Here is an 8684-nt window from a genome sequence, read left to right as displayed (position 1 = left end):
GGGGGGGGGTCTGTTTTTTGAGGTAGAGGCACCACATTTGCAGCATAGCATCCGATGCCTCTCCAAAAAAAACCCCTCTCCAAGTTTCAAAATAATTGCACCAGAGGGTCCAATTCTATGAGTCCCAAAAGCATGTGTCCCTATCCTTCATTATTTCCAATGGAGGAAAGGCATTTAAAAGGTATGTGGTCCCTTTAAATTTGACAGACAGAACTCCCTTAGGAGTTCAATTATGCTTGTCACAACCTGGCTCCTGGCTCCACCCCCAAAGTCCCCAGATATTTCTTGAATTGGACTTGGCAACCCTAAACCTCCCCAATCACCACTTCCAAATCTCCAGAAATTTCCTGAGTTAAAGTATATAACCATAAACTTTCTTAGGACTGCACAGCCTGGGAGACATCAAAGCAATTGTTTACATGTAGAAAAACCTAGTTAAAGATAGTTTTATGTGAACATTCTATTTTATAAATGTTGAACACATTGTGCATACAAAATACTACAGTAAGAGACAAATAAGTGACAAGGAGGAATGAGTATTAAAAACACAAATAGCAGTTGGTCCATTTATATTTTAGACCTGGAGAATGCTTTGTTATAATGGTAGTCTTTTTCCTCTTTCAGCACCGACTGTATGATTTCTGACCTAATTTTACTTTACATTCAGCTGAAAAACTGCAAACAAAATTGCACCTTAGTCATTCAGAAGGGGTTGTTAAATAATTCACACTTCAAAATGAAGCACAAAACATATCCTTGAAATTCCTTCTAAATAACACAAATTCAAATTTTAAGTTCAAAACTGAAACACCAATACATGGGTGCCTGTCTGCCAAGTAGAGTTTCAGGCATAACAACAGAACTTAACTTTTGTGTATGGTGTAGTTAGTGTTGTTGATTCTTTAAACAAAATGGCAACTGATAATAAATGTTGACCAAGGTGTAGGCAGAATATGATGGTGAAGGAAGTGGAGGAAAAAAATATCACATGAAAAGGCCAGGTGATTAAAATGTTTTTTTTCCTTAGAAATGTCATGATATGTCTATTTATATCATGAGAAATTATCTGAACAATATTTTCCCACTTATGTCAAATGAAGTCTAAATTCTGTGTGTAGATGTAGTAAGACCATAGAGAATGATGAGAGCTGATATGAGAAGGGAAAAAATCCAGACTTTCCTTGCTTTCTTGGGAGATTTATGAGGTACCCAGAGGAAATTATAATGATCTCTGTATATATTTACAGAGTGGTTTTAAGCATTTGATCTCATGTTTTATTACAGTTGAGCTAATATATAACTCTTGAAGTGTACTTCTGTAAGTCTACCAGCTGTCATTTTTCCCCTAGGAAAACCAACACTGACTGCTGAAAATGGTCTGTTGTTTTATAGTTTAGCAAATTTCCACAGCTTCCATTAGAGCGATGGGAATTCTTCTGTTCTGATGTTTGACTAATTCTGGCACTTAAAGGTTATGGGAACTAAAATTCAACTGGAGTAAACGGCAACAAACATGTAATGAAATCAAAAGAATTTCTCTCAGCATAGTTGATTAACTACAACATCAAGCTGAAAGTTAAGTAAACAGAAAGCCATGGGGAAAAATGTACTGGGAAAAGGAAATTCTCACACAAAACTTGTTCATTACTTTTGGATTCAGCATTTGGAACAACAGATTCTGTTAAACCAGCAATGACCACTTGCAGCATTAAAGGGCAAGAATGGAAGTAAAGTGGAGAGTGTGGGGACAGCATGTGAATTGTAGGGCAAATGTCACTTGAATGTAGACTTTGCCTTAAGTTTAGAACACTATCAACATGTCAGAAAGAAGTTTCTGATGATCTGCCAACTGTTACACAACCATTTAAATGAATAAATAATATTTTGGGACAGGAAGTGTGCATCTGTTTTCCCACAATTGTCTAGCAGAAGTCTTGTCCTGTAAATTTCACAGATGTTTCTACAAGTTGGTAAAGCTAGACAGCAGAACACCATAGAATGCATTTTTGAAAAGGACAGGTTTCTTACCTGTAACTGATGATCTTCGAGTGGTCATCTGTGCAGTCACACATATGGGTAATCCGCAGGATCGGGCCCGACCTCGGAGAATTCAAAGCAATCTTTAAGCGTTAAATTTGGCGCGCCTTCTCCTCGTCCTGGGGAGGAGGCACCGTGTGCGCATGCCTGGACGAGGGGGAGGCGCTAGCCCACTCAGTTTCTTGCCGCCGCCGAAAGGTGGAAAATTAAAGTTGAGAAGTGTCCAGCAGCGGGGAAGGCTGGGTGGGTATGTGTGACTGCACAGATGACCACTCGAAGATCATCAGTTACAGGTAAGAAACCTATCCATCTTCATCGTGGTCTCTGTGCAGTCCCACATATGGGTGATTAGCGAGCTATTCCATCAGGAGGAGGGTGCTGGATCTGCAAGATAAATTTGGTTAAGTAAGGTAAGAGAGAGTGAGGTACTCACGGTAAAGTGTGGAGAACCACTCAGTCAAAGATGGAACGTAGCACAGCCTGCCCGAACGATGAATCACGCCTGGCACGAACATCGAGTGCGTAGTGCGAGGCGAAGGTAGATGGGGAGGACCAAACTGCAGCAGCACAGATGTCCTCTAGTGGGACGCCCCTCAGGAAGGCTGACGAGGTAGCGACGGCTCTGGTGGAGTGAGCTCTTATGTGCTCCGGGACTGGCTGTTTCGCTAACTGGTAGCATAGTTCAATGGCAGCGATAACCCACTTTGAAAGTCTTTGGGTAGATATTTTGCTGCCCTTGTTATGAGTTGCATAAGCAACAAAGAGACTTGGAACTTTACGAAATTGTCGAGTCCTGTCTATATAAAAGGCAAGGGCTCTACGTGCGTCCAGGTTGTGTAACGCCCGTTGACCTGCATCCGAAGGATGTTGGAAAAAGGCCGGAAGGGTTGAGGGTCTCCCTAGATGAAAGGGTGAGACGACTTTAGGCAGGAAGGCAGGATCAGGGTGGAGAACCATTCTGTCATGATGGAAAGTGGTGTACGGTGAGTCTGCCCTGAGTGCACAAATGTCACTGGCTCTTTTGCCTGTAGTGAGTGCAGTTAGTAGTGCCGTTTTCCAGGACAGCAGGTGGAGTGGGATAGATGCCATAGGCTCGAAGGGAGGCTTCATGAGCTGGCTTAATACGAGAGAGAGGCTCCAAGTCGGTAGGATTTGTCTCGTTGGGGGGTGTAGGCGAATAATGCCCTTGAGGAAAGCTTTTGTAGCGTGGTGGGAGAAAACTGTCATGCCTTCGATGCGAGGGTGGAAAGCCGATATTGCTGCAAGATGGACCTTCAGAGAGGAGTAGGAAAGTCCAGCCTTAGAAAGCTGGAGAGTGTAGGATAGAATCTGAGAGATGGTAGCTCGGGCAGGGTCAAAATTATTCTTGGAAGCATAGATGGAGAAACGTTTCCACTTTAATGAGTAGGACTTTCTGGTGGAAGGCTTCCTGGAATTCACTAGGATGTGACGGACGTCGTGAGGAAAGTCTAAAAACTGATTTTCCAGGCCGTCAGTTTCAGCGTCGCTGGGTTGTGGTGCCAGACTTTGCCGTGCTGTTGGGATAACAGGTCCTGTACTTGAGGGAGCTGAGTGTTGTTGGACAGGAGCAAGAGGGTGGTGAACCAGGGTTGACGAGGCCACCAAGGAGTTATTAGGATACAGTTGGTGTGATCCACTTGTATCTTCTGCAGGACTTTGGTTATGAGAGGAATGGGAGGAAAGAGATAGTGAAGCGCTCCCTTCCAGGATTGGAGAAAGGCGTCCCCTAAGGAGAGATGTGACGGGGGCCCTCTCATGTAGAAGCGGATGCACTGGGCATTGGATGGGGATGCAAATGCATCTATCTCCGGGGTGCCGAAGAGCTTGAAAATCGGTAGGAGGTATTGTTTGCTGATTGACCACTCGTGGTCGTTGACCAGCTGACGACTGAGGGCATCTGCCTGTACGTTTTCGATTCCTGGTAGATGGACTGCTGTGAGAAAGATGCCCTGGCTGATGCACCAGTGCCATAGAGTCAGTGCTCTCTTGCATAGTCTGATGGAGGCGGTGCCCCCCTGTCTGTTGATGTAAAAGACAGTGGCTATGTTGTCCGAGGTTACCTGGACATGGGAGTTCTGTAGAGATGGAAGGAATGACCTCAGAGCTCTGTGGACCGCAAGAAGTTCTAGGCAGTTGATATGGAGCGAGCTTTCGTAGTTCGTCCATTTGCCTTGAACTGTGAAGGCTCCCAAGTGGGCTCCCCATCCCCACTTGGAGGCGTCTGTGGTGACGATCACGGAGGGAGGTGCCTGTTTGAATGGCATTCCCACAGAGAGGTGACGTTGTATCGTCCACCATCTTAAGGATGGGATGATGTGAGATGGAAGAGTCAGTAATATGGACTGATGCTGCCTCTGAGGGTGGAAAGTCCTGATAAACCATAGTTGTAGAGGGCGCATGTGGAGCTTTGCAAAGCAGAGGACTGCAGTGGTGGCTGCCATTAGACCCAGCATTTTTTGGTAGACGAGTGCTGTTTGGCAGCGGTGAGCGATAATTGTGTTGGCTAGAGATTGGATGCTGTGCATTCTGTCTTGAGGTAGAGAAGCTGTTTGGGAGACTGTAGAAATATTTGCTCCTATGAACTGTATTGATTGAGTTGGGGTCAACTTGGACTTTGCTGTGTTGACTTGGAGGCCGAGGGTGGCTAGAAGAGAAAGAGTGGTGGAGACGTCCAGTTGGAGTTGTTCTCTTGTGTGGGAGACGATCAGCCAGTCGTCTATGTAAGGAAAAATTGATATTTTCCGTTGACGCAGGGTTGCGGCCACCACCGCCATACATTTGGTGAAAACTCTCGGCGCCGTCGAGAGACCGAAAGGGAGAGAGCGGAATTGGAAATGTTGATCTCCGATGGCGAACCTCAGAAACCTTCTGTGGTGGTGAGTGATTGTTATATGGAAATATGCATCCTGTAAGTCTATCGATGCCATCCAGGCTTGTTCTGGGATAAGAGGCAGGATTGACTGAAGGGTAATCATGCGGAATTTCCTGTAGGTGATATGGAGATTGAGCTTGCGGAGATCGAGGATAGGACGGAGTCCCCCGTCTCTTTTCGGCACCAGAAAGTAGCGGGAGTAGAATCCGGTACGATGGTACTGAGGCGGTACCGGTTCTATCGCACCCTTGTCTAGCAAGGAGGAGATTTCCGCTTGAAGAGGTACGGAAGGTGGTGTGGTGATGAATCTGTGATGTTTTGGGGTTGATCTGAATTCTATTGTATAACCCCTGTGGATGATGGCGAGGACCCATGAATCCGATGTTATGGACTCCCACTTGGGGTAAAAGGGTAGGAGAGGGATGTCTGAGTGATGGTGTGGCTGAAGCAGAATATCTGGACGTCTTAGGGGGGTAGGGGACTCAAAGAGACTGTTTGGTGGTAGGAGTGGTCTTCTTTGATGTTTGTGGGCGAGCCCTTTGTTGATAGGGCTGTTTAGATTGAGGAGGCTTACGTTTCCATGCTTCTGGTTGTCTAGGAGATCTTGAGCTTTTATAGTAGTAAGGTCTCCAATTTCTTTGCTTGGCAAGATGAGGTTGAGGCTGAGTGACTCCCAGTCTCTTGGCTCTCTTACGGCTATCGTCTACATTGGTGAGGATGTCGTCTGTGGTGGCATTAAACAGTCCAAGACCATCGAAGGGAAGATCCTCGATTTTGAACTTAATATCTGGTTGGAGCGAAGAGGATCTGAGCCAGGCATGCCTGCGTAGAGCTATGGCTGAGGCGAGAGTTCTGGAGGAACATTGAGCAACATGGCGTGCTGTATTAATTTGTTGCTTGCACACTCTGGCAATCTCTTGCAGGGCGTTGGTGGCTGGTTTCTGTGTCTCCTCCGGTAAGGGAGGGATCAGAGTGTTCAGATAAGATGTCAGGTTAAATGTATAGGCTGAAAAATATGCCATGTAATTATGGATTTTAGTCGTGGCAGTGGTGAGAGAGTAAATCTTCCTCCCGATGGTGTCCAGTTTCTTGCCCTCCTTCTCCGGAGGCACAGGGTGTCTGGTTTGCTTGGATTTAGAGGAGGAATGAACTATCATAGAGTTCGGTGCAGGGTGGTTGAACAGAAACTTAGATTCTGGAGCATGGACCTTGTAGAGTGCTTCGACCTTTTTGGAGGTTGGTGGTACCGATGCCGGCTTGTCCCAGGCTTCCTTGAGAGTTTCTAGGTGAACGGGAAGCATGGGAAAGGAAGAGCCAGCAGGAAGGTCAGCATTCACTAGGTCGTATACCACGTCAGAGACTCTGGGGGCATCAGAGGTGAGTTTGATATTAAGCGAGTTGGCCATATTAGCCAAAAGGTCCAGGTAGGATTTAGGACCTTCAGAAGGCGATAGTTCTGCCGGCTTGGCTATGTCAGAGAGTGGAGAGTGAGGGTCCAAAGTCGAAGAATGAGAAGAGTCGGATTGCTCGGCTTCGGAGTCGATATCGGGTTCGTCCCGAGGTTTGGCCGGAGGTTCTAGGGTAGGAGGCTGTTTCTTTGAAGCCGAAGAAGTGGACCTCGCTGGAGAAGTTGGTTTGGGTTTAGAGATGTAGCGAGCCGGTTCTTCTCTGTGTCGAGGTCGGTCCTCATAGCAGAGATAGCGTCTGTGAGGAGAGTAATCGTAGTATCGGTCTCGATGATCTCTGTAGGCTCGATCATGGCGTCGAGGAGAGTCTTGCCGGAAATCCTCACGGTACCTAGGCTCCGCCAGACGATAGGGGTCTAGAGAGGGAGATTTTCGATGTCTCCGACGGTCCCGGGGAGACGGCGATCTGGACCTCGATTTGGACCTCGAAGAGGAATAGTAATAGTAACCTTCCCTATGGTGGCTTCGGGATCGTTGTGTTCGATGACGGAGTGGTACATCTTTAGGAGTCGAGGGTTCCCTGGCCAGGGAAAGGGCCGACAGAGGTTGCAGAGGTACTTCACGGAAGGAGCGTACATCGAGAGTATTGAGACGCTGGCTTTTAGGTGAGTCAATGTCCAGTATTTTCTCCGGTGGAGAGCCGTGAATAGAAGGCGATTTAGACGAGATACGGACTATCTCGAGCGGCGTAATGGCAGGGGTCGAAGTCGATTTCGAGCCCGGCGAGATAGGAATCGAGACGGTGGAGGTTGTCATCGGGTTCGAAGTCGAAGGCCTAGAGTCGGAAGACTTATGAACGGTCTTAGGTTTCTTTGAAGTTTTAAGGTCGGTCGAGTCCGAATGAGTCGAATCGGAACGATGGCGCTTTTTGGAGTCGTCCGATTTCTTAGGATGTTTTCCGGACTTAAGCTTGCAGGGAACCTGAGCCACGGAAGCTGCCGGCTGCGCCGCTCCCGTAGTAGTTAGGGAAGCTGGCGTAGATTGGTGGGCCGCGTGAGACATATCTGGCCGAAGGGAGGATTCCAGGAGATGGCTCTTAAGCCGCGCGGCGCGGTTTTTACGGGCCTGCTTGCCGAACTGAATGCAGTGATGGCAGGAATCCGTATGATGCGCCTCGCCGAGGCAGAAAAGGCACAAGGAATGTCCGTCAGAAGACGGGATTTTAGCAGAGCAGCGAACGCAGCGTTTGAAAGTGATTTTATCTCTTCCTTCCATCCGCCCGGAGGGGAAAGGGGGGGGAGGGGGGGTAGAGAAGGAGAAGATCGAAAATAGTAAGGTTTTTTTTTTGTTTATACGATACCAGAAGGAGTAAAGTGGTGAAGAAGCTGAAGAAAGCTGGAAAAGAACGTTGAAGGTAGATTGCGATGAAGAAGCAGGAGACTCAACGAGGTAGGTATGATCCGGACGGCGGTAAAAAAGAAACTGAGTGGGCTAGCGCCTCCCCCTCGTCCAGGCATGCGCACACGGTGCCTCCTCCCCAGGACGAGGAGAAGGCGCGCCAAATTTAACGCTTAAAGATTGCTTTGAATTCTCCGAGGTCGGGCCCGATCCTGCGGATTACCCATATGTGGGACTGCACAGAGACCACGATGAAGATCTACAATATTTCAGGTAAAACTGACATAAACAGGGCTTTTCCTTTCCAAATGTAAGCGTTCAGGTCTTTCAATGTTTGTTCATAATTTAGGGGCTAAAACTTCCCACACTATTTATTTATGTTATACTCCTACCTGAAACCACTCATTTTTCCTTGTTGAACAATCAATAATTCTCAGTGAGCATGTAAAATGTAGATGCATGTAAAATGTTAACTTTCCACCGACGTTTCTGAAAATGTGCCATAGGGGTCATCAGTTTAAATAGCACTTAAATTCTTACCAGTTTATCCATATGTTTTCAGTTTTGGTTCATATTTCTCCTTTTCTTCATCTGTAATTATTTCTGCCAATCCCTTGGAGTGCACCCTCTTTTTCTTGCACGGGAAACATCTGGTGAGCAGCCAAAAGACCAAAAGAAACCTAGTTTTCCTGGTGTGATTCCTTCACTGCTCCCCAAAACCTTCTTAAAGATGTTTTGAAGTTGCCACAACCATTAACTCTCCCCAAATGCCTGTTTGCTGTTGGAAGAACACCAAACTTGGAGAAATTGGCAAGGCAAAAAGAAGTCTGACTGCGTAGGAAAACTGATGTAGTCTTCATTTCTTAAACAAAAGTAGGGTTGCCAAGTCCAATTCAAGAAATATCTGGGGTCTTTGGGGGTGGAGCCAGGAGACTTTGGGGGTGGAGCCA

This window comes from Heteronotia binoei, chromosome 4, assembly GCF_032191835.1.
Source record: "Heteronotia binoei isolate CCM8104 ecotype False Entrance Well chromosome 4, APGP_CSIRO_Hbin_v1, whole genome shotgun sequence".
Lineage (NCBI taxonomy): Eukaryota > Metazoa > Chordata > Lepidosauria > Squamata > Gekkonidae > Heteronotia > Heteronotia binoei.
Note: the sequence above shows the minus strand (reverse complement) of the source record.